Genomic DNA, 14,482 nt, shown 5'->3' with positions numbered 1-14,482 from the left:
GTAGTACTATATTCACCATTAATTTTTTCCCTTAGGAATTCCCATACTATTTTCCAGCATTTCTTCACTAAAGTTCATTCCTTTTACTAATGTGCCACTGTTTCTTTTTCTCTGTCCTCTAACCAGAACTTGTTATCTTCAGTTATTTTAGTAACAATCATTTTTCTTTACTGGGTAGAGATGATAGCACACTGTGCTTTTTATTTGTATCTGTGTTATGATAGTGAATATTGACTTTTTTCAAATATCTCTTGACCACTTGTTTTCCTAAATAAGTGTTTATTTGTGATTATTACATGTAGTGGTTTGAATGAGAATTGTCCCTTCATAGGCTCATGTATTTGAACATTTGGTGGCACTATTTTGGGGAAGTTATAGAATCTTTAGGAGGTAGATCCTCGTTGGAAAAAGTGTATCATTAGAGGTGGGGGAGCATTGGGAATTTGTAGCGTCACTCCATTTCCAGAACACTCTCTCTGCTTTGTGTTGGCAATTGAAGTTGTGCCTTCTCAACCTCCTGCATTTGCTGCTTGTGGTCATGCCTGTATTTTGCTGCTATGTCTCCAGGTCTTGATGGGCTGTTATCCCTCTGGAACTGTAAGCCAAAAGAAACTCTTTCTTCCATGAGTTACTTTCAGTCATACTATTTTATCACAACAATTAAAAGGTAAACAATCAATTGCTCATTAAAATAAAATGAGCTTTTACTATACAGATTTAGTAGTTACTTATGTGTTCTGGATATTTCTTCCTTCCTCAGACATATAGTTTGAAAATATCTTCTCCCATTCTTTTAGTATCTCTGTTCTCTGTTGTTTCCTGTGTTGTGTAGAAACATTTTAGCTTCATACATTCTCTTCTATATAGTTCTCCATTTGTTTCCTTTGTCTTTGATACATTGTCTAAAGTCCCTTGCCTGTCTTATATCTTGAGGCATTTCCATATGGTTTCTTCCAGTCATTTCATAGCTCAATATCTTAAATTTACATGTTTAACTCATCTGTATTTTTTGTAACAAATGAGGTCTGGTATTGTTTTTCTGGATGTTTATTTTGATATCACCATATACTATGTATTGGAAAGACTTTGATTCCTCCAGTTCATGCTCTTAGCATCTTTGTAAAAAAAATCAGTTCTTTGTAGATTCACGAATTTGCTTCTAAAATCTCTGTTCTGTTCAATATACATATTGGTATTGAACCAAGGGCTCTGAGCATGCTGAATAAATACTGTCCCACTGAGCTTTATTTTCACCGAGTAACTTCTTTGGTAAAATTTATTTCTAGGCATTTTAATCAATGTAATTAATATAAATGGAAGTGCTTTCTTGATTTCCATTTCAAAAAATGTGCTCTAAGAAACAAAAGTTATAGGAATAATAGTTGTTTCTATATTGAATTTATATTCTGAAACCATTCTTAATTTGGTTATGAGTAGAATTAATTTTTTTGTTTTAATTTTTTGAGACAAGGTTTCTCTGTGTAGCTTTGGAATCTGTCCTTGCACTCTCTCTGTAGACCAGGCTGGCCTTGAACTCACAGAGTTCCATCTGCCTCTGCCTCCCAAGTGCTGGGATTAAAGGTGTGCGCCAATACGCCTGGCTATAGTAGAATTGAATTTTACTGAGGGCTTTAGAAATTTTTTTTATTTTTTATTTTTTTTGAGAAAAGGAGAAAAAAAAAACAAGTTTCCACCTCTTCCCAGCCTCCCATTTCCCTCCCCCTCCTCCCATCCTTCTCCCCCTCCTCCCATCCTTCTCCCCCTCCCCCCCACTCCTTTCCCCCTCCCTCTCCAGTCCAAAGAGCAGTCAGGGTTTTCTGCCCTGTGGTAAGTCCTAGGTCCTCCCCCCTCCGTCCATACCTAGGAAGGTGAACATCCAAACTGGCTAGGCTCCCACAAAGCCAGCACATTACGTAGGATCAAAACCCCGTGCCATTGTCCTTTGTGTCTCATCAGCCCTCATTGTTTGCCATGTTCAGAGAGTCCGGTTTTATCCCATGCTTTTTCAGTCCCAGTCCAGCTGGCCTTGGTGAGCTCCCAATAGATCAGCTCCACTGTCTCAGTGGGTGGGTGCAACCCTCGTGGTCCTGACTTCTTTGCTCATGTTCTCCCTCCTTCTGCTCCTCATTGGGACCTTGGGAGCTGAGTCCAGTGCTCCAGTGTGGGTCTCTGTCTCTATCTCCATCCATCACCAGATGAAGGTTCTATGATGATATGCAAGATATTCGTCAGTATTGCTCTAGGATAGGGTCATTTCAGTTTCCCTATCCTCAGCTGCCCAAGGAACTAACTGGGGACCTCGGCTGGGGCACCTGGGAGCCCCTCTAGGGTCAGGTCTCTTGCCAACCTAAAGTGGCTCCCTTAACTAAGAATTGTGGTTCCGTGCTCCCCTGTCCAACCTTCCTTTATCCCGATCCTCCTGTTTCCCCAAGGCCCCACCTCCTTCCCTTCTAACTTTTCTCTCCCCATCTCCCCTTACCACCATCCTACCCCACCCCCAAAATCCCAATTTTCTCCCCTGCAATTTTGTCTACTTCCCTTAGCCAAGAGGATAACTATATGTTTTTCCTTGGGTTCACCTTCTTACTTAGCTTCTTTAGGTTCACCTATTGTAGACTCCGTGACCCTTATTTATGGCTAGAAACCAATTATGAGTGAGTATATCCCATGTTCATCTTTTTGGATCTGGGTTACCTCACTCAGAATAGTGTTTTCTATTTCCATCCATTTGCATGCAAAATTCGAGAAGTCATAAACCTCTACCAGATGGATGCCTAATTTTGCCAGAACTATTTTCTGAAAAGGTCGTCTTTTCTCAGTGCATGTTTTTGACCTTTTGTCAAAAATTAGGCATTCATAGATATGTGAGTTTATCTTGGTGTCTTCTATTACATTCTGCTATGCAAGTGTCATGCTGTCTTTATTACTATAACTCTTTAGCATAGTTAGAGGTCAGATAATTTTATACCTTTAGCTATGTTCTTTCTGCTTAGAATTTGTTTGACTATCTGAAGCCTTTTGTGTTCCATAAAAATTATAGCTATTGTTTCTTGTTCTGTAAAGCTGAGAATGGGAGAGGCAGTCTTCTGCAGGAAAGAGCACACCAACTGACTGTCCAGTGCTAAATGGCCAGCCCTGAAAATGTACATGCAAGTACTTTTTTCAGACTGAGCAGGTTACATTTAGGAATATATATATGTGTATACATATGTGCATGCAATAACAATCAATGAATAAAGAGGCTGTGAATTTGGAGGAAAGTAGGGATAGGTCCCATTTGGGAAGGTTTGAAGGGAAGAATGGGAAGGGAAAATGATGTAATTATATTCTAATTTCAAAAAAGTTTATAAAAAGAGACAAGGATGAATTTCTGAGTGACTGTGCATTGCTTTTCAGGGTAGGAAGTTGCTGTCAACTAATTACAATATTTTTGCAAATTTGTTGATAAATTAGTACAGCCACGTTAAAGGTATGGAGAGATTGTCCAACAAAGGAGGGTGAAAACTTGTCACCAACTGAGATTTGTCCATAAAAATGTACTCTGACTTTGTGACTCACCTCCTTCCCACCTTCAGCTGCGGGTTCTGCTGCACTGTCTTTGGCTCAGGGGGTAGTATTTTCAGGTAGGGACATCTTGAAGATATCTCTCTGGTTCTGCTGCTGGGGAGGCTGTGCTTTGGGAGCAGGGATCCTACATTTCTTTGTGCCTGAAATATTGTGAATGGTGTAATTATTCCTGATAACTTTATAAGCAAATTCACTGTTGGAAATAAGAACTACTGTATGCTGATTTTGTATCTTTCTTTACTGGAAGAATTTATCCAATCTAGGAGTGTTTTGGTGTACTTCATGGCATCTGAAGTACAAAATCATGTAATCTGGAGGTGTGAAGAGATGGGTCAGCAGTTAATAGCACTGGATTCCCTTCCAGAGAACCTGGGTTCAGTTCCCAGCACATACATGGCCTCACACCCTCAGTTTCAGGGGAGTTAACACCCTTTTCTGACCTCAGTGGGTACCAGATATGCAAATGGTACACACACACACACACACACACACACACACACACACACACACACACACACAATATTCTGAGGGTTCACCTTGTGTGAAAACTTATTTCTATGTGATTTAATGGATTCATATTTTAAAATATATATTATTTGTTATGATTATTATTTTTAAAATTTTAATCCATTAAACCACATAGAAATAAGTCTGCACAGAAGGTGAACCCTTAGAAGAACAGACATAGATCCACACGGAATGGGGAAATAGAGAAGATCACCTGACAAATATGGGAGCATGGGGGTGGGGGGAGAAGGCAGGGCAGAAGGGGAGGGGAGAAGGGGAGTGGGAAGGAGAACTTGAGGGAACGGGATATTTGAGATGGAGGAAGGACAGAGATGAGAGCAAGGAAAGAGGTATTTTGACTGAGGGGCTACCAAGAAAGCTGGCACTAGAGAATTTCCGAGAAATCCACAAGGATGACCCCAGTTAAGACCCTACGTAATAGAGCAGAGTGTTCCCAAACTGGCCTTGCCCTGTTGTCAGATTGATGAATATCTTAAATATCACCATAGAACCTTCATCCAGCAACTGAAGAAAACAGAGGCAGAGACCCACAGCAGAGCACTGGACTGAGCTCCCAAAGTCCAGTTGAAAATTGGGAGGAGTCAGAAAATGAGCAAAGTTGTCAAGACCATGATGGGTTCACCCACTGAAACAGTCTACCTGAGCTAATGGGAGCTCACCAACACCAGCCGGACAGGGAAGGAACCAGCATAGGTCCATACTAGTCCCCCTGAATGTAGGTCACAGTTGTATGGTTAGGGCAGACTATGGGGCCACTGGCTATGGCACCAGGATTTATCCCTACTGCATGTACTGGCTTTTGGGAACCCCTGCTCTTTGGATGGATACCTTGCTCAGCCTAGATACAGTAGGGAGGGCCTTGAACCTTCCCCAAAGCATTGTGCCTGACCCTCTCTGAGGAGTAGATGGAAGTGAGGGAGTAGGTAGAGGGACTGGGAGGAGGGGAGGGAGAGGGAACTGGAGTTGGTATGTAAAATGAAAAAAATAGCTTATTTTTTATTTAAAAAGTAAAATGAAATGAAATGAATTTTTTAAAAAGAGAGAAGTCTGCACAAACAAAGCATATTGTAAACACATATTGTGTGAGATCGTGATTGTTCAGGCAAGTCTTTATTACGCTATGGCAGCCAAAGAATTCTTCTCTTCAGTTAGGGTGAGTCTCTAAACGTCAGCTTCATCGCAGACCCCAACTTCTATGTTATCTTCTGTCATTTGCCTTTCAGGGCTTTCCTTAATCTTAGGATTAAGACAACTGTATGAACGACATCTCCCAGTTCTAGGTCTTCATTACATCTCTTCTCAAGGAAAGTTGTCCTGTTCACACAGTTCTTCCCCTCTGCTGTGGCCTTCCAGACAAAGGAAGCTCCAAGTGCCTCTGACTGAAGTAAATGTGGTTGGCCTTCATTCTACCCACAAATAAATAAAGAAATGCCAAATGAACGAACACCACCTGACTGGGTATCCTTTTGCATGACAGAGGCTACTCTCTATACCAGCTGGCCCACGGGAATGGGTTCTTGGTAAACAAGGTAGAATTGCTGAGCAAGCTCCTGAGCTCTGTCCAGCACTCTGCAATCTGGGCCAGCACCACTGCATACCAAACTGATATACTTGGTAATCGGTTCCACTTTGTGTACACTCGTGTTGTCATAAAGGATGGAGTTCTGATTTTTCTCATTTGCTAATACTACACCATTTGCAGCTTTTTATTTCAGTTTTATTTTGCTTTATGTCTAAAAGCCACTTATTCCTGCTCTTCCCAAGATCTTTATTATGAAGGGATGTGGTATTTTGTTGAAGGCTTTTCCAGCATATAATGAGATAGATGATTATGTAGGGCTTTTTTTTTTCGGTTTGTTTATATGGTGGATTACATTGACAGATTTTTATATGTTCAACCATCTTTGTATCTCTGGAATGGGTCATGGGTCATGGTGGATGATTTTTCTGATGTGTTTTTGGATTCACGTTGCCAGTATTTTATTGAGTATTTTTGCATCCATGTTCATGTGTGAGACTGATCTGTAATTTTCTTTCTTAGTAATGTGTTCATGTGGTTTGGGTATCAGGGGAATTTCTGTTATGTTCCTCTTTTCTGATTTTGTTAGATTGGATATTCTCTCTCTGCTTTTTGGTTAGTTTGGATGAAGTTTTGTCTATTTTCTCGAAGAACAAACTCTTTGTCTCATTGATTCTTTGTATTCTTTTCTTTGTTTTTGTTTTGTTGAATTTAGCTCTCAATTTGATTATTTCCTGCCTTCTAGTTCTCTTAAGTGAGTTTGCTTCTTTTTGTTCTAGAGTTTCAGGTGTTATGTTAACTCACTAGTATGGGATTTTTCCAGCTTCTATGTAGGCATTTAGGGCTATGATGATTCCTCTTAACACTGCTTTTATTGTATCCTATAAATTTGGGTGTGTTGTGTGGTCATTTTCATTGACCTTTAGGAAGTCTTTTATTTCTCCCTTTATTTCTTCCTTGACCTATTGATGATTCAGGTGAGCACTGTTAAATTTCTATTTGTTTTTGGGCTTTGTGAAATTAGTATTGCTGTTGATTTCCAATTTTAAGCCATTTTTATCTGAAAAGATATATGGGGTCCTTCCATATTTTTTGGATATGTTGAGGCTTGCTTTGTTACCTAGTACATGGTCAGTTTTTTGAGAAGGTTCCACGAGCTGTTGAGAAAAAGGTACATTCCTTTATGTTTGGTTGGAATCTTCTATAGATGTCTGCTAAGTCCATTTGAGTCATAACATCTGTTAGTTCCCTTATTTCTCAGTTATTTTTCTGTCTGACAGACCTGTCCATTGGTGAGAGTGGGGTGTTGAAGTCTCTCACTATTAGTGTGTGGAGTTTAATGTGTGATTTATGCTTTAGTAGTGTTTCTTTGACATATGAGGGTGCCCTTTTATTTGGGGCATAGATGTTCAGTATTGAGATTTCCTCTTGATGAATTTTTTTGTGAGAAAAATGTATTGTCCTTGTTTGCCTCTTTTGATTGATTTTAGTTTGAAGTCTATTTTGTTAGATATTAGGATAGCTACACCAGCTTGTTTCTTAGATACATTTGATTGAAATTCTTTTCCTACCCCTTTACACTGAGATAATGTCTGTCTTTGAGGTTGAGGTGTTTTTCTTGTATGCAGGAGAAGGATGGATTTTGTTTTCATATCTATCTGTTAGCCTGTGTCTTTTTATAGGTAAGTTGAGTCCATTTATATTAAGGGATATTATTGGCCAGTGATTGCAAGTTTTTGTTATTTTTGTTTTAGTTGTTAATTATATTATTGTGTGTGTTTCCCCCTTCTTTAGGATTTGCTGCTATTGTCTGTGTTTGTGTGGATGTAGCTAACTTCCTTGGTTGGAGTTTTCCTTCTAGTACTTTGTGTAGGGCTGGGTTTGTGGCTAGGTATTGGTTTAAATCTGGTTCTGTCATGGAATATCTTGTTTTGATCCTCTGTGGTGATTTATAGTTTTGCTAGGTATAGTAGTCTGGGCTTGCAGCTATGGTCTCTTAATGTCTTCACAATGCTTCACCAGGATGTTCTGGCTTTTATTGTTTCCATTGAGAAGTCAGGTGTAATTCTGATATGTCTGCCTTTATATGTAACTTGGCCTTTTCCTTTACAGTTCTTAATATTCTTCTTTTATTCAGTATGTTTAGTGTTTTGATTATTATGTGGTGAGAGGATTTTTTTTTGATTTAGTCTATTTGGTGTTCTGTAAGCTTTCTGTATCCCCATATGCATATCTTCCTTTAGGTTGGGAAAATTTTCTTCTATGATTTTGTTGAATATATTTTCTGTGATTTTGAGTTTGACTTCTCCTTCTTCTATCCCTATTATACTTAAGTTTGGTCTTTTTATGTGTTCCATATTTCCTGGATATTTTGTGTTAAGCTCTTGTTAGATTTAGTATTTTCTTTGATCGATCAATCCATTTTCTCTATTGTATCTTCAGTACTTGAGTTTCTCTCTTGTATTCTGCTCTTTATGCTTGCATTGTGGTTTCTGATCATTTTCCCATATTTTCCATTTTCAGAATTCCCTTGGTTTGTATTTTCTTTCTTTTCTTTTTCTTTTTTTTTTTGATTTTTCGAGACAGGGTTTCTCCATAGCTTTTTGGTTCCTGTCCTGGAACTAGCTCTTGTAGACCAGACTGGCTTCGAACTCACAGAGATCCACCTGCCTCTGCTTCCTGAGTGCTGGGATTAAAGGCTTTATTGTTTCTATTTCAGTTTTCAAGTCTTGAATTATTTCTTCCATCGGTTTGATTGCTTTTTCTTTGTTTTCTTTAAGGGATTTGTTGATTTATTCCAATACTTTGTTTGTCTTTTTCTTCACTTCTTTGAGGGAATTTTTTATTTCTTTTTTAAGGGCCTCAAACATTCTCCTAAAGTTATTTTTTTACATCATTTTCTTCTGCTTCACCTATATTTGGGTGTTAAAGTCTTGCTGTTGTAGAGTCACTAGTGTTTGTTGGTGTAGTGTTGTTCTTTGTGGTCTTGTGTATGTTCTTACCTTGTATATCCATCTTTTCCTCTGATTAGTGTAGTTGGGGCTGTGCATCTGGAGAACAATCTTCCAGGTGTCAGTGGATCAGATGGTTGCTCCTTGTGGTGTGGTCAAGACAATGGTTCCAGTCACACCAGAGGCCACTCAGTGTTCCTATGGGTCTTTCTGCAGTTCAGGACATTGTTTGAGGCTGCTCCCATGGAGGTTGCTTGCTTGGGGCTGCTCCCAGTAGAAGTCACTGTCTTGGGCCTGGTTCCTTGGAGTTTCCTGACTTGTACCAGGACCCCAGAGGTTTCTGGCTTGTTCCTGCTCCCTCAGTGGTCACTCCATTGTATTTGCTTCTGTGGAAGTCGCTGCACTGCCTCAGGCCTGCTTTGGTGGAAGTTTCTGGCTCAGGCCTGATTCAGTGGAGGTTGCTGGCTCAGACCTGTTCCTGCTGATGTCCCTGGCTTGGGCCTGCTCTTACAGACATCTCTGGCTTGGGCCTGGTCCTGCAGAGGTCTTTGGCTCAAGCCTACAATCTCAGTGATCACTCCCTTGTTCCTGCTCCTGTGGAGGTCACTGCTTCAGGCCTGCTCCAGCAGAAGTTGCTAGCTCAGGCCTGTTGCCACAGATGTCCCTGGCTTGGGCCTGCTTCTGTAGAGGTTCCTGGATTGGGCCCAGTCCTGCAGAGATCTCTGGCTCGGGCATGATCCCTAGGCAGTTGCTCTCTTGTACCTGTTTATGTGGTGTTCACTGCCTTGGGTCTGCTCTGGTAGAGGTTGCTGGCTCAGGCCTGATCCCTTGGAGGTTCCTAACTCATGCCTGGTCCTGCAGAAGTCTCTGGCTTGGCCCTTGAAAATCTTTTCAACTGTACTAGAATTAGACTGTCTCAGTCTTGTGCAGGAGATTTTTGTAATGTGATCTTGAATTCCAGTTGTATGTATTTCATCTGGGATTTGTTCATCTGTTCATTAGGGAGGTTGTTCCATAGTTTTTGAAACATATATATATATATATATATATATATATATATATATATATATATATATATGAGTAGTTGACTGCTTGTATAGATGTGCATCTGTACACTCCTGGCACCCATAAAAGGCAGAAGAGGCTGCCAGATACCCTAGAGTTGAAGATGGTAGATAAGCATTAAAAATATTTCCCAAAGGATCTCTAGATTTTGTTGGAGTCTGGTGTCACAACTCCTTTTCATCTCCAATTTTAGTTAATTGACTTATTGCCTGTTCCTTCGGTAAAGTTTTGTTAGAGGTTGGTCTGTCTTGTTAATCTTTTTAAAGAACCAACTCTGGATGACTTTCTGTCCATTTATTTTTCTGCCCTAATCTTTTTTATATCTTGCTATCACCCGAATTTGGAGCTGAGTTCTCGCTTTTCTAGAGATTTTCAAAATATGTATTATTATTCTGTGTATGTGTGTTAATTTATGAAGTGTGTGTGTGTGTGAGAGAGAGAGAGAGAGAGACAGAGAGACCCACACACAGAGAGAGCTGGCACACAATTTTACATTTGTTTAAGGAAGTCAGAGCACAAATTCTGCAAGACATATTTTCCTTTTACCATGGATTTTAGGATCCCACTCCGGTGGTCAGGCCTGTGTGTTAAGCACTTCTACTCCCAGAGCCATCTCTCTGACCCCGTTCTATAGCTTTGGGGCATATTAATTAGTTATTTATTTGGGAGCTCTCAGTTTTTTAATTGTGAGCACTTATAAAGTATACCAGATATTCTTGAAGGTTATGCTTTCAGTTCCATTTGACTCTAGGATTTTATAAACTTTCTACAATTTCTCCATTTCTTTCAAAAGTGTATTAAGCAGTTTCTAAGCATTTGTGGCAATTTTTTTTTTAGTTTAGTCTTGCTACTGGTTTCTTGTATTATTTTACTGTGGTCCTATAGGTATAGAAAGTTATTGTGATTTTTCCACATTTATTAAGATTTGTTTTTTAGTCTATAATATGGACAGTTTAAAAATAGTTCCCATGTTCTAAGAAGAATGTGTATGTTCTGTCTCTTGGATGGACTGTTATATAGACCTCTGATGGGCGCAAGTGACCCATTGTATGATTTAGCTCTGAGGTTTCTTTGTTGATTTGTGATTTGGAGAACCTACCTATATATGAAATTAAGGTATTGATGTATCCTAATATTACTTTATCTTGACATGTTTTGTCTTTGTACATTTTAGGAATTGTTTTATGCAGCTTTGTGAAGTTCCCAAGTTTTGGTGCATAAATAATTAAAATATTATATCCTCTTGATAAATTGTTATGTTTATCAAGTTGTAGTGGTTCTCTATTCTAAATAGTTTTGGCTTAATGTCTAATGTCTAGTTTATCAGATACAATAATCACTACACTAGCTTCCTTTTGTATAATGATCTATGTATAAAGCACTTCTGGCCTGTTATGAATTTGTTTTAATGTCTACATTTCTTAAAATATTATATTTTCATCTATTTAGATATATTACTTTGATGGGTATGGCAATCTTGGCCAACAATTATTTACTTTCTAGTATAGCACTTCATGTTTACCAAGTTTTTCACACAGTTTCAATTTCATTATACTGAATTTTTATTTTATTGTAAACATCTCCTTCAAATAAAGTACACATTTCTACATAATTTTTATTTGTTCTTTATGAAATTTTATATACTATATTTTTGAGAATATTGTTTCCCCTCTCTCAGTTCCTCCCAAATCCTCTACCTCCCTACCCCCATATTCATATTATTTCTCTTTAAGTTAAAACAAAACTAAACTAAAGCAGCAACATAAAAAATCTCCCACCCCACTGCCATCGCTGCCACCACCACCACCAGCAGCAGCAGCAGCAACAACAACAACAACAAAACCCTCCAAGTCAGATTTGTATTAGCCAATTACTCTTGAGTAAGAGGAGGCTTGCCTTGAAGTGTGGTTGACATATCCAATGTCTTGACAATGAAGAAAAAAACTGATTATCCCTTTTCTATCAGGTATTAGTTGCAAACAGTTTCTTTGCTGGGATGGAACTTTGTGCCCATTTTCCCTCCTCCATTCTGGGATTTTGTCTGGCTTTGAGCAGGTCTTCTACATGATGTTGCAGACATGTTGAGTTCATGTGTGCATCAGCCCTGCTGTGTCTATTTCTTTGGATTCATCCACTACCTTGGACTCTTAGAAAACTTTTGCCTCATCTTTGGTATAGATCTCTAAACATTGAGGGGAGGGGTGTGATAAAGGCTTCACATTAAGACAGAACACTCCAAAATCTCTTACTCTCTTCACATTTTTCAATTGTGGGTCTCTGTTTTCATTATGGTCTATTGCAAAAAGCTTCTCTGATAAGGGCTGACAGATGTACTGATCTATAGGCACAGTAGTTTGTCATTACTGGTCATTTTATTGATATGTTCACCTAGCCGAATAATAGTTGGTTTTCCTCTTGGGCCCATGTGACCTATGCAGTCTCAGGTTCTTGGGACAATTAACAGTGTCAGATATGAGCTCAATCTCATGGAGAGGGCCTTAAATCCAATAGAAGAATGTTTGCTTCCTTTGGTAACATCCATGGCACTATTGTAATAGTGATCATATACTTCAGGCAGGTTGTTATTATAGCTCACAGATATGGATATATCCATATGAATATATGGCTAGCTGGGTGAGATTACTTCTTTTATCCTCCAGTAGCATGCATAATACCTTCAGCATGCACATAAGCCAGAAGGATGTGACTTCCTGTTGAGTACTAGCTAGTTTTCTCCATGTTCTATGACATGCGCATCTTCAACAATAGGGTCTGACCGTTAAATTGTGTAGGGTAACTATTCTGGCTAGTCTTATATCAACTTGACACACAAGCTAGAGTAATCTGGAAGGAGAAAACCTCACTTGAGAAAATGCTCTCCATATGATATGGCTGTAAGGCATTTTCTTAAATTAGTGTTTGATGAGGGAGGGCCCAGCCCATTGTAGGTGGAGCCGTCCCTGGGCTGGAGGTCCTGTGTTTCATAAGAAAGCAGGCTCAAAATGTCAGGGGAAACAAGCCTGTAAGCAGCACCATTCCATGGCCTCTGCATCAGCTTCTGCTTCCAGGTTCCTGCCCTGTTTGAGCTCCTGTCCCGACTCCCTTCAATGATGAACAGTGATGGAAGTGTGAGCCAAATAAACTCTTTCCTCCCCAGTTTGCTTTCTGGTCATGTGTTTCATTACAGCAATAGAAAACCTAACTAAAAGAGTAACCAGTAATATTGCCAGTTCCCCATAATGTTTGAAGGGATCTATTTGATACCCCACCCCAGCCAATGTGTTTAAAAGATGTAACCCAATTCCTGGAACAGGGCCTTTTTTTGGCAGCATATGAAAAGTTGCTGGTGCTTTTTGACACGATGTTCCAATTCTCTAGTCTTGTCTTTATAGACACTGTGTGTCCATAAAAAAACAATAAATATGAAGGAATTTTAATTAGTCCTATCTAGCAACAAGAGGATTGAGAATCATGTATGTTAGAGGCATAAGACCAAAACAAACTAAATCCTCTTGAGAAATCAAGATGATGATTAGTAATTAGTAACAGACAAAACAATACCCCTTATACATGATGAACATTTGTCTTGTTTGTTGAAGTCCAGAAGTCGATATGATGGTTGTGCTCCATGAAGACCAAGTGATTTCTGGCTCCTTGCCATATGTGATAACCGATTTCATAAAATGTCTCTATGCTCTCTGACTGTATGACCTTACAACTTTCAGAATGTTGATGATAGACTTGATGTTACTCTGATGTTTCAGATTCCGCGTGCTAGTTTCATGTTTCCCTTTTACAACTCTTAATATTCTTTGATTTGTAGTTTTGACATTTTGACTTTGATATATTATGAAGAGGTTCTTCTCTGGTTATACATATTTGTGATTCTGTATTCTTTTTGCAACTAGAAATCTATTTTTTTCTAATTTTGGGAAATTCTCAACCATAATTTTATTGAAAATACTGTTTAGACTATTAGATTTGATCTCAGCTCCTTCTAGCTCATGAATCCTTAGATTTTATTTCTTGAGCATTTGGTTATGTTCATTTTTCCCTTAGGCACATCTGTATGTTTTATTTTCTTTATTTTTTTCAATATTCTTTCTTTTTCTTTAGTCTTCTCTCATATATTGCATTCTGACCACAGCTTCCTCTTTCTCCTCTCCTCCATGCCTGCCCCTCTCAGATCTCTTCCTCCTCTCCTATCAGAAAAATTCAGGCCTCCCAGTGATATCAACCAAACATCCAAACACAGCATATCAAGTTATAATAAAATTAGGCAAATCTCCTCATATTAAGGCAGGATGAGGCAACCTAGTAGGAGTAAAACGGTTCCAAAAGCAGGCAAAAGAGTCAGAGACAGCACCCATTTCCAGTATATGTAGTCCCACAAGAATACCAAGATACATAGGCATAACATACATGCAGAGGACCTTGGTCAGATGCATGAAGGCTCCCTAATTATCGTTTCCGTCTGTGTGAACCCGAGTGCTGGTTAGTTGATTCTGTGCACAATTTTTTTTTGTGATGTCTTTGGCCCTTCTGGCTTTTTTTTTAATTTTATTGAATAAAAGGAAAAAAAAGTTTCCGCCTCCTCCCAGCCTCCCATTTCCTTCCCTCTCCTCCCACCTTTCTCCCCCTCCCCCCACTCCTCTCCCCCTCCCTCTCCAGTCCAAAGAGCAGTCAGGATTCCCTGCCCTGTGGAAAGTCCAAGGTCCTCCCCCCCTCCGTCCATATCTAGGAAGGTGAACATCCAAACTGGCTAGGCTCCCACAAAGCCAAAACATTAAGTAGGAACAAAACCCAGTGCCATTGTCCTTGGCTTCTCATCAGCCCTCATTGTTCGCCATGT

At 39.3% G+C, this 14,482-nt stretch overlaps 1 pseudogene; it reads right to left on the bottom strand.

Moving 5' to 3' along the window:
- Positions 1 to 5,208: 5,208 nt before the first annotated feature.
- On the bottom strand, positions 5,209 to 9,300 carry LOC142840371 (proteasome subunit alpha type-2 pseudogene; annotated as a pseudogene).
- Between the last annotated feature and the right edge of the window lie 5,182 nt (positions 9,301 to 14,482).

This window comes from Microtus pennsylvanicus, chromosome X, assembly GCF_037038515.1.
Source record: "Microtus pennsylvanicus isolate mMicPen1 chromosome X, mMicPen1.hap1, whole genome shotgun sequence".
NCBI classification, from domain to species: Eukaryota; Metazoa; Chordata; class Mammalia; order Rodentia; family Cricetidae; genus Microtus; species Microtus pennsylvanicus.
The sequence above is the reverse complement of the archived record's forward strand: the minus strand, read 5'-3'. Positions and strand labels throughout refer to the sequence as shown.